Source organism: Talpa occidentalis, unplaced genomic scaffold (assembly GCF_014898055.3).
Source record: "Talpa occidentalis isolate TD23 unplaced genomic scaffold, MPIMG_talOcc4v2.1 talOcc4.5, whole genome shotgun sequence".
Classification (NCBI taxonomy): Eukaryota; Metazoa; Chordata; class Mammalia; order Eulipotyphla; family Talpidae; genus Talpa; species Talpa occidentalis.
Genome location: NW_023604861.1, coordinates 111,189,517 through 111,201,791, shown reverse-complemented (window position 1 = coordinate 111,201,791; position 12,275 = coordinate 111,189,517). Strand labels below are relative to the sequence as shown.

The 12,275-nt window shown below is 35.2% G+C and overlaps 1 protein-coding gene across 11 annotated transcripts in view; it reads left to right on the top strand.

Moving 5' to 3' along the window:
* The window catches only part of SOCS5 (suppressor of cytokine signaling 5), a 46,959-nt gene that overhangs the window by 23,116 nt on the left and 11,568 nt on the right, over positions 1 to 12,275 (top strand). The window lies entirely within an intron of this gene.

The window sequence follows — 12,275 nt, the reverse complement described above, 5'->3', positions numbered from 1 at the left end:
GCCAAAAGGACCCTGGCCTCTGGGAGTTTACTGTATATTGAAATTAACAGGAAAACAGTTATGCCTCAAAAATGATTGCTATAGTAAAGATATGTACAGAATACTGTGCGTGTTGGAGCCAGGCCAGACTTGAAAGACTGTTAGTATTTGAAATCATCTGTGGTGGTATATACCACAGATATTGCACATAGTCAAATCTGTAATGGGACACATTCCTAAAAAAATCACCAAACTTAGAGAAAAATGAGATTTGGTCACAACACTTAAAAGCTTCTTTACTACTAGCATATTAGGAAAAATGTGGGAATTTAATAAAAATGGTAGCACAGTTTTACATGTTAAAAACAAAAATATTGTAGTATTGTGATATACCTTGAAAAAGACCTAGAGTTTGTGGAATAGGTATGGGAAAGATTGCCTGTTGTGAGTTGTGAAATGGCAGAAGGAGGATGTGGATGGGGTTGTGGCTCCTGACACAGTAGTTGAATTGAGGTGGCTGGGGGATGCTTGAGGTTTGTGTATGTGTTGTGTGTTCTTGTGCATGGCTCAGTGCAGCGGGGTGCCATTTTGTGCATTCAATTAGCATGTTTAATAACACATGAGAACATGGGATTCCATATTGGTCCTCATGGGCTCCCTAATGTAACAAGCACACAGAAACAAATTCCAGTTTTCAAAATAAATGTTAAAGCAGAATTGACTATCAGAACCTTTTTTTTCCTCTTAAGAAAACTAGTTTACCAGCACACCTCAGGAGAAGGGATCTTCAGTCAGCTAGGAGGATTCTGGAAAGACTTGACAGAGAAGATGGCAGTTGTACTGAGTCTTGAATAAGTTTAGTGGTTTGCCAGGTATAGTATAAGCAGAGGGAGAACATTTCAGGCATGTGAAAAAGTGTGCAAATGTAAGCCTGGTATATTCAGCAAACTTTGCTGTAATTAAAAGATTAGAACTTGGAAGAAAGGAAAAGGACACACTCTAAATAAAACTTAATAGTTAGGCTTGGCCAAATTCTCAGTGGCCTTATATGTCATTTGAAAAAAATTATGCTTTTATTCCTTAGGATAGAGAACCACTGAAGATTTTTGAGCAGAGAATTATATTTCCGAACACTGCTTTTTGCTGGACCGCTTTGAGAATAGTATAAAAGCTATAGAAGCTTACTAACAACTATGTCCTTTCTGTTTCTATAAATTACTGTTACTGTAATCCTGTTTCTTGATTTTTAAGGGCTAGGACCAGTTAGTCTTCTATATTGTGATGAGTCAGGTGAATTTATAATCAGACTTCACAACATCTAGTGCACTGTTAGCTTTATTTTTACAGTGTTTAAAAAATGGTATGGTGAATCATCATTGGAGAAATTTTATCATTGTAATATGCATTCATTGATAACTAATTACATGGGTCAAAGATCTCTGCCTACTGGATTCCTTTTTTTTTTTTTTTTTTTTTGGCCCAAATTCTTTTATAACAAAGAATAATCATTGTAAAGTGATGAATAAATAGCAGATGAAATTTAGGGTTTTAAAAAATGATGTAACTACATTCTTTCAAGCAAAAGTTAGATGCAAATGGTTTTAATAAGTCTAAATTGAGAAAGCCATCTTTCTCATCCTTTAAAAAATTAAATCTTTTAAGTCAGTGTACCTTACTGTTTATTTATGCCTATTACCAGAATAGGTTACTGCTGAGACTCATCTGGTTGAAATACCAAGGACACTCTAAAACTAAATGAAACAGGAATAGCAGGATAAAACATTAAAAAAAAAGTCTTACCGTTTGCTAGTTAATAAACTTCTGTGTCTCTACAGTGTTTAAGGGTATGATCAGCAGGTAATATTTATTAAAAGAGTAAAATACAGCACCTAAGTTTAGAGAGGTCTAGAGACAAAAAATAATGGAATCATTGTGAGACATTTTTTCCTGTTCTTTGAAAGTTTACAGAACTTAATGGATTTTGGTTTCATAGAGGCCATTTACTCAGTTTGTCTCTGATACATCTACAAAGTAAATACTTGGTGCTGTTTTATGCTTTTTTATAGGGCATAATGTTTCTTTAACTATAAAACTAAAATTTTATTAAAAAATACATGATTATTATAGAAAAGTAATTGAATACTACTTACTTGAATAAAAATTAAAACTCTTAATAACCTTAAAGAGGTCTGATTTTTTTCTTCCTCATTCATATTTATAACTAATTTGATAGGGAAAGGTATCTGACCATAAAATACCATATTCCTACTATATACTATTTGCTGTTCAGCTATTATGTGCTAATCCGTGATAGTCACTTGTGAATAGGCATAAAATAGGTATAGGAGTAAAATAAAAATTTAAAAATGTATTATATTTACAAGGTCATATGTTATGCTATAATTTATTGACCTCAGTTCTCTTTAAAAGTCAGCTATTCTAATTTGTACCTCCTCCAGACATTGCCAAATTATACATATGCTTCCTCTTTTCTGTATTGTCCATATTCATCTCCTTTAACTCTCTCAGGAGTTCAGCTCTTTGTGCCAGATATTATTTCTTTCAGTCCTCAGTATTTACAGAAATAATGGTGTTCCTTTTTCTTAAAAATCGCTTGAAAGTGAACTCTTGATTTCCTAAAAGCTCCCATGCTACAGATATACTTGAATCTCATTGTCCAGAATTTGGTTCGTGGCCACAAAGAAGGCTGAGAAATATGGTCTTTATTTTTGGTGGCTCTTTGCCAGCTAATTATAGGAGAAAGGGAGATAGTTCCTGAGTATAACTAGCAGTGTGCCACGCTTCCCATGCTAGAGGTAGCTGGCTTTATGTTTTGTGTTCCTGACAGTATTCTAATTGTCATTTTCTCTTTTTTTTTTAATATTTATTTATTTATGCATACAAGAACTGGGGTACAGGCCAGAGGTGTGGGGGGTGAGAGGACTCACCAGAGACAGAGCAGGGAGGACAACAGGCAGATTGAGTGAAATACACTGCCGAGGGGAGCAGCGGGCGAGTCAGGAGAGGTCTGCTGCATCCTATGGGTTGCTCCCTGGCCTGGAATCAAACTCGTGCTGCAGTGGCTGTGGACAGCCTCAGAGGTTGTGTCCCAACCGTTTGCACCACCAGGGAGGCCCTAATTGTCATTTTCTTGACTGTGGACTTTATAAAATTGTGGACTTCTCAGAGATTGGAGTAAGTTTTTCTTCTTTTTATGTCCAGCATCTTATGAAGTCGAGCACATAGTCTGCTCATAAAGTGTGGAATGATTGAATAAAAGACATTCAGGGAGAGTATAGCAAAAATAATAATCAGAAGCATAAGCAGGTAAAATTTAAATACCCATATGAACTAAGGCAATTGCTTATATAAACATTGATTTCTTATATTTAAGTTTGCTTTTTTCCCGTAGTTTCTCCATTAAGTGGAGAGAAGAAGACACCGCTAACAGTGGAAGGCATGGCTTCTTTTCAGTTATGCTTTGAAATTAATTAAACCCATAAATAGAAGACACAATTATTTAAATGGTCTATAATTCTTCTGTTACATTGTATGTTTTTGAGTGTGGTAAAATATATGTAGAATTTACCATTTTAGCCATTTACAAGTATATAATTCTGTGACATTAAGTGCTTGTCACATTGTTGTCCAGCCATCACCAGAACTTTTTTTCTTCCCCAACTGAAACTGTACGAATTAAATACTAACTCCCCTCTCCTCTTCTCCCAAGTCCCTTGCAACCAGCCACTATTCTGCTTTGTGTATGAATTTGATTGTTCTAAGTACCTCATGTAAGAGGATCAGACAATTTTTGTTCTTTGGTGACTGGCTTATTTCACTCACAATAACATCTTCAGGGTTCATCCATTTGTCACATATGTCAGAATTACTTTCCCTTTTAAGATGGTATGTAATCCACGTATTATTTATCTGCTCATCTGTCAATGTTTTCTTACTGTTGTTACTGTTTTTTGGTAACATTTTTTGTTTTTCTCAAGTATTCTTGACAGAGGTTGAATCTTAATCTGTGTAATTTCACTGTCACTGTTCCCAAGTCCAAACTACATACTTTCAAACTTCATTAAAAGGAAATTTTTTAAAAGTGCAAAGGATGATAGAAACAATTACCTGTATTAGAAACTTTTTTTTTTAAGGAAACAATGTATCCTCTCACCTGATTATAGTTCCTGAAGTGGAAGCTAAAAATATAAAGTTAAGTTATGAAAAACATTATTCTGGTATCAAATATGGAAAATAGATATGAGGGTAGAATTAGATGGAAACACAATGACTTTTCAAAAGAAAAGACTAGATGTTAAGTCTCTTTGATTATATGTGAGACACTAGAGAATACAACCTGTGAGCCCAATCCTTTTGAAATAATGGAAATTTTATTGTGCTTGGACCATGAGGAAGAAATTATGTAGTACAGCTATAGTTTGGTGGTTTTGCTTTTGTGGACTTTGTGCAGCATTGACGAGAAAAGGGCTCTAAATGGGTAAATGAATTCCACTCCTATCACTTAACCTCCTTTGTTAACAGATAGAAGTTAGTTTAGTGACAATAGCTATTATTAGATGTTTGCTTTCTAATAACATGTCATTAATATGACTGATGCCTAGAAAATTGTAGTTAGGGGCTCCTTCCCACTGGGCACATTTTCCAAATTACCAAATTCTTTAGTAAATTTAAAATTCTCTGATCAGGCTTTCACATTATTTAAGTAGAATACATGTCCAGTGGTTTAAACAGAATCTCATAGATACTTAATCTGACTGAGCTGATTGTTGAGTCAGTCTGGCAGGACGGTGAGTCATACTTCGCTAACCAGCTCACAGACCAGCTGTTGATGTACTCAAGTCACTTTAGCCAGGAGTGAAGTACCAGAATAGAATAGAGCACCTTGGCTCTGATACTTCCCTATCTTTTCCTTAAGAAAAAAAAAAAAAATGGATGTGAATATCCCTTTCTTCCCTAGGTGTTTTGGGTTATAAGAAGCAGTATAAAACCGTTCCTTGTCATTTGAATCTTATAATACAGTTGTACAGATAAAATTTGCATGCCCAAAATTGAGAAGAGAACAAATTGCAGTATAAAGAGTAAACCCCTTTAGAGAATTAGAACCTGATGTAGACATTAAAACTAGAATTGGATGGTGGACAAAGTAGTGGAGATGTTTCAGAGTAAGGAGAATTGGGCTTGAATAAAATGGAGCCTAATAATGGAAGACAATGAGTAAAAAGTCAGGCACAACAGAGATGCTGTGTGACTGTTCCTGAAAGGAATTGAGTCTGATAGAGTTAGGAGTCTGAGAAGACAGATTTCTATGATGCAAAGTTGTGGAACTCTGGGAATGGAGTGGTAGCAATCTGGACAAGGTTCCTACCAGTGAGAGAGGAAAGGTAAATTTGACAGCCATTCCAGAAAAAGAAACTGTTGGACCAGGTAACATTAAAATGATGGTGTTAAGTAGAAGAAGAAGATTTTTCTAAAAAATTTTGTTGAGAAGTGGTACAAATATCCCAACTTGGGGAGGAATCTTAAGTTAATTTTAAATTAGTGAATCTGCGGAAATAACCAAATTAGGACCAAATTTTTAGGCTATCAGTGAACTGAAAAGTGGGTAGTATGTACCCATACACATTCAGGTCTCATAACTTCTTTATATATGTAAAACTCTTAATATCAATTTTTTCCCATTAACTTCATTTCAAAGAGACTAGGTTAGTTTAACAGATTAAATTAATAAATCACATTTAGGGAACTGAAGTTGTTCTCCCATACAATTAAATAAGAATGTAGAATCTAAATTGCCTTGTGTGGTTAGGAAGATACAGCATAAGGGCAAGAACAGATTATTTCTTAGAATTAGTAGGTATTTATAAATATAAGTGTGTGGTATGCTGAGGAGAACTACATTTTAACATTTTAAGTTGTTATTGAATTAACTATTTAGCAAGTAGGTTAATTTTATAACATTTGAAAGTAACCTACCAGTGTGTAACTGAATGTTTCATGTTTCCCTTTAGTGTAACATGTAGTTGGATGCTGTGCCAAATGCCTGTGGCTTTCTCTTGGAACAGCAAAACATGTAACAAAAAGCAGCCAAGTAGGAAAAAAATTGCGAAAGAATATTTCTCTTAATAATGGTTAGAAGTTGTTTTAAGATATAATATAGTAGTGATAAAATTAGGAGAAATAGTATTCTTATACAGAGATGGACTATTATTTAGGTTTTGCTGAAGATAACTGAGGTGATTCTGCTTTCTTTGTTCTCCTATGCTTTATCTGCTCGTTATTACCCCTTTTTATGGTGAAATATTATATATTACATATATGTATGTATGTATGCAATAGTGAATAAAATCTAAGGTTACAGTTTAATGAATAATTAAATGTAGCATATTCACCCCCTAGATTGACAGAATACCAGAAGCCTTCCCAACCCAACACCTCATCCCACCACCTAGTAGTCATATTACCAATTTGTCTTTTTGGTTTTCTGCCATTTCTTACTGGTTTTTAGGAACTCCTTATGTTTTCTAGATATTAACCTTTTAGTCTCATACCAATTTTTTGTGTTGAAAATTTTGTTTCCTGCCTTGTGTTTGTTTGTTTGGTTTTTTTTTTAGATTTATTTATTTATTTATATAAGAACCGGGGTACAGGCCAGATGTGCGGGAGGGTGAGCGGATTCACCAGAGACAAAGCAGGGAACAGAACAGGCAGACTGATGAAATACACTGCTGAGGGGAGCAGCAGGCGCAACAGGAGAGTCTGCTGCACCGTGTGGGACCCTGGCCGGCCATCCGGGATCCAACTGGCGCTGCAGAGGCTGCGGACAGCTTCACAGCGTGGCGTTCAACCACCTTGGCCACCAGGGGAGGCCCTGCCTTGTGTTTTTGATGAGCAACAAGAAATTCTGAATTCAAATGTAATATGATTCATCTTTCTTTTCCCTTACAAATCCTTTTTTTTTCTTTCCTGTAGAAGTTTGCATATCTTTACTTCGATTTGTCCAAGGTAATTCATATCATTGATGCTGTTGCAAATGTTACATAATTTTCATGTTTCTTTTCTCTTACTAACATGTAGGAATAGATGTATGTTTTGTATCTACCAACCTTTACACATTTTTATTAATTCTAATAACTTCTGTGGGCATTTAGGATTTTTTTAAATACACAATTATTTTATTTGGAAGTAATGATAACTATTTCTTTTAACTCTGTAGTTCATTAGTGCTTTTATTTTTAAACTTGCATCATTCCATTGGCTAGGACCTCTATCATAAAGTAGAATAAAAGTGATGATAATAGGTTTATCTAGCCTTATTGTCATATTCCAGTCTCAGAGTTTCATCAAGGATTGGATTAGCTGTGTTTTTGGAAATGTTCTTTGTCAGGTTAGGTAAGGTTTATGTTCAGTCTTAGTTTAATAAAAATTTTCATCTCAGATATTGAATTTTATGAAATGATTTTTCTATATCTAGTGAGATTATTTTATATGTTTGCTCTTTAATTATTGATGTGATAAATTACATTAATTGATTTTCTAATGTTAATCCAACCTTGCATTTTTAGGCTGTATTTAACTTTATCATTTCTGTAGGTTGTTGAATTCAGTTTACTCATATTTTGTTTAAAAAACGTGAATCAGTGACTGAGACCGGCCTTTTTATTCTTTGTTCTGTAGTGTCCTTGTTAGATTTTGATACTAGGTTATTTGGTCGAATAAAATAAGTTGGGGAATGTTTTTATCTTCTGAACTCTGAAAGAGCTTATTTAAAATTGGAGGGTTTTGTTGTTGTTTTCCCTTAAGCAATGATTGAATTCACCAGTGATGCCATCAGAGTTTAGAATTTTCTTTTTGACTACTTTTATTTCCTGTGTACGCTTGTTGTAAATCATGATGACATCTTTTTTTGTGCTTGTATTTGGCTGTGTCTGCTGCTTAAAATTACTTGTGGGAAATCCTTGAGACTTAGAATGAAGGTATTTTCCTTCAGAGGGAGTTTATGTTTGCTGCTTCTAAGATGTGTGAAGGTATTGCTAGCCCAGAAATATTTTAAAAGAATTTCACAGTTGAAGTTCCCTGGATTAGTAGTTCATGCAAACCCAAACTGCAAATCCCTGCCTACATTGGTCAAACTTCTTAAGGATATATATCCTGACCATCTTAACTACCATTGTTTATTTTGCTTGCTTCTGGGGTTAAAACAACATTCCCTGCAGTTCACTAGAGGTGAGATTAGGGTTTAGGTTTAGTTACAGCTTACCGTTATCTGGGGTTGTCACTCTTTGAGGTCCTAGTTTAATTTGGAAAGAGTTCCTTTGGTTTCTCCAGCTTTTCAGGAATCTGTGCTTTAACATTTCCCCATCCTGTGAGGCCACTGGAACCAAAGACCTAATCCCCTGAACTCTATTTGAAAATGTCCTCAGGGCCAGAGTGTCTTTAGGGGCATCCCACTATGTCTCTGGGTTCCCAATTCCTCCTAGAATTCTGTCTGATATTTGTTACCCACTTAACAAAATTATTTTAAGGTGATTTGGGCTTTTTTAATCTAAAGGTATTTAGTTCTTTTTGCAGTAGGATTGAAAAATCATCTGTCTTTACCAGATATAGTAATCTCCTTGATTCCCCCCTTAGTTTCCTATCTGCCATTTTTCCTTCAGTTTCCATGCTAATTACTTAGTTTCACAGACATTCATATATTGAGCCTATAATATGTGCCAAACATGGCACAAAACAGAGTTCAAGCTTTATTAAAACTAATATTGTAGTGGATTCTGGATTGTGGGAAAAGTTGAGTCAGAGTTGTCTGGTCCGCAGAGTATTAGTGTCCTGTAAAATTTTAATGAAGTGGGCATTGTCAGTAGTGCTCTTTCAGTGAGCTAAGGTGTTGACTTATTTGAATTGAAGCCTATATTCGTATAAACTTAACAACTTGTAGTATATTAGAATTCCAAGAAACATGATTTATGAAATGTTGGAGTAGAACTAAAGTTTTAAACTTTAGCTGCTTCTGTTCTCCCAGTCATGTCTCAGAAAACATTTGCTGAGGGAGTAAACCAAGGCAGCTGTGCTTTACATTATGAATGACCTTCCCTTACTTGAACAGAGGTGGTTTGATTGGCCTGAGTACCTAAATCAAAGATACCAGTCAGAGATCAGCCACTGGCCAACCAGGTGTACCAGCAGTAGAAAGTTTTGTCCAGATAGAAACAATCAGATTTCTCACAGATCTCATTGGCTGGTTAAAAAAATATAGCTCTTGCTTTTAATTTGATGTACTCAGGATAGATAGGTGGACAGGTGGCTACTGTGTGGTATACATGGTAATAGGGATCATTAACAACACTCAAAACACATTTGGTGGTTAACCAGTTCAAAGAAGCAGACTTTGAAGAGTAAAGAGTAAGAGAAGAGGGACCTGTGATCTAAGAATTACCCAAAGGTACGAGAAAGTGGAAGCTATGATGAGGTAGAAAAATTATTATAGAGTTTAGGAGCAGAGACCAGCTAGTGGCTGGAAGCAAATAAGGCACCAAAGGCTTGGTGCCTGAGGGGTTGTTGAGTCACAAAATGGCCGGAGCACTAGAATGAAGACCTGATATTCCCATCCCCTAGAACAACCTGTAACAGTTTTCCCTTCCCTAGCAACCTTGAGACCTAGACCTACTTGTGTTACTGTGATTTTATTCTTGGAATTCTATAAAAATTCTTAATCCCCTTATCAATTTCATGCTTATAACCAGTGTGTCTTCCCTACAACACATGTCTACATTTGCCACCCTACATCAGTACCCTGCAACCAGAAGAGACTGATTAGAGTTGAATTAATATCAGAGTACTACTTTTTTGTTAAAAAGTAGAAAATATTTTTGTAGCTATGTCTACCATTCCTCCACCACTCCCCCCCCCTTTTTTGCATCTTTTAAACTCCTCTTTTAAGTTCAGCTGTACTCAAGTTGTTGTTATATAGCATCACAATGTATTTCTGTTAGTTATCCTGTAGTATCTATATACAAATGAATATGCATCCCTTGTTATTGATACTCTTTTGGAAAGGATGTTTCCCATTCCCCAATGTGCGTACTACTAATCTCCAATACTATTTGAGGAAATCAGTCTGGCTTTAATGGAGATGTCTGTTTTTATTATTCCTTTCTCCATTGATTGTGTTCATCTATCCCTATAGTCATCAGTTCTTTTTTCTTCCTCACTGTTACCTTTTCTTTCTTTAAATACTTCATTGATATAAGTAAATTTATGATTTTTAGTTGGAAATGGAAATTGTGGCCATTTTATTGTGAAAATTGGTCGTCTTATTTGAGGAGATAGGGAACTAGCATATATAATTGTGTGTCCAGGATTATCTGCAAGCAACTGCATACTATTTTTTTTGCCTGCCACACTTCAAATAATTGTATGGTGAACTGTTTAAATAGTAAATCTTACATCGTTTCAAATCTGACAGAATGTCTAAGAATATTTTGAGTTTTTGTGAAGCTCTGCTGCTTTATTATCAAAGAATGTTAACTGTACATCATACTGCTCAATTCATCTTTGAAACTATTTTTATTTGCTTTCCTTGCTCTATGAAAGAGCCCTCCTGTTAAAGCTGTTGTTTATGGGAAGTAACTATACCTTAACTGTGTGGGAAGGTTTTTCCTGTTTGTTTTGTTTCTTTCTTTTTAGGTCTAGAAAGGAGGGAGAAAGTTTGTTAACAGAAAAGTATTGTTTTTATTTTAGGTAAAACACTTCACTGAACTTGTAGTCTTTAAATTGAACACTACATTAGCACCTGGCTGAGACTTGACTAGCTATAGAGTATGAGACTGTTTAGATAACTCAGTATGTTGGACATTGGGATTATACTTTAGTTTAATTGGAGACTAGTATGGTTAGGATTCTGAGTTGTAACGACTGTGCTACTGCTAGACCTTAAATACCTTGAGTCTATTTGTGGAATGCTGTGCTTATTTTTTAAATTCAGGTATTTTTAAAAAATCACAGATCTTTGAGGTTTGTTAGTTCATTTGCTTGTAGTGGAAGGACTACCATGGCTGTCTAGAGACAGAGAACTGCTTATCCTTTTTAACATCTCCCATGAAAGACGCCTCACAAATCATTTTTGGTTGTTTATTTACATTTTTCACTATTTAAAATACTGATTTTTTCCTAAGAGTTTCTTTGTTTTAGTCTTCAGGATTCAGAATACTTTTTAGAGAAAGACTTTATATACATATTTTATAGGCATGAGAACAACTGGTTGGCACCTTCATTCTCCAGGTAATGTAATTTCAGCTGCTATCTTTGTATTCTTAAGTTACAGTACTTATAGCTATTGTCTTGTTCCTGTTGTGCCAAGTTCTTAAAGTGTAGAGGAAGTAGCTAGAGTCTTATGTTATAGATGAAAGTGAGAGTAGAGGAAAGTAGCTACTCAGGCAGCTGTTATTACTAAGACATGCAAATGATGATAAAAACTGAACCTGGGAGGGAAGCAGTGGAGATAAAAATGGCAGGATGAACCTGATAGCCTGTGGAGTAGGACCTATATTATTACTGTTCACCAATTCCTAGAAGTATAAAGGCTGTGGTCACTAGGGTATCTGGCATATTCCCTGCAGCTCCACCCCCCCCCCCCCCGCCCCGGTCACTTGAATCTCATCCTTCTAGAGCAATTCAAAGTTAGGACTTTTGCTGAAAGACTAATTTAAAAGAAATATCAACCTCTTTCCTTGCCCTTTAACATTACATTCTTTGTTACGTGTCTTTTCCGTTGGTACATGTTTGTTGTTAGTCTGTAGATACGTGACTTGATTTGTGTGTGTTTGTGTGTTGATCTTGTATCTGTGACTCTGCTGAACTTACTAGTTCTAGGGTCTTCCTTTTTTTTTTAAGATTCATTGGTTTTCTATGTAGACAACCATGTCATCTGAAGATGACAGCTTTATTTCTTCCTTTCCAATTAGTATGCATTTCTTTCTTTTTCTTGCCTTATTGTGGTGTCTGTCACATCTTTTTTTACTCTTATCTCTTACTCTGGCCATCAGTGATTAGAAATCATAATTATTGGACAGATTGACCTTTACCTAGAATACTTACCTGGATTGGTGATTTCCTTATGCAAAGGTTTTTAATTATGATGCAGAGTCTTAAATTGTTATGGTGGGTTTTTTTTTGTTTATTTCTTCTTGAGTCATTTTGGAAATTTTTATTTTTCTAACAAATGTAGTTCTGAGTTTTTTAATTAAAGTTTTTTATGGTCTTTCATCTTGTAAATCTGTTTT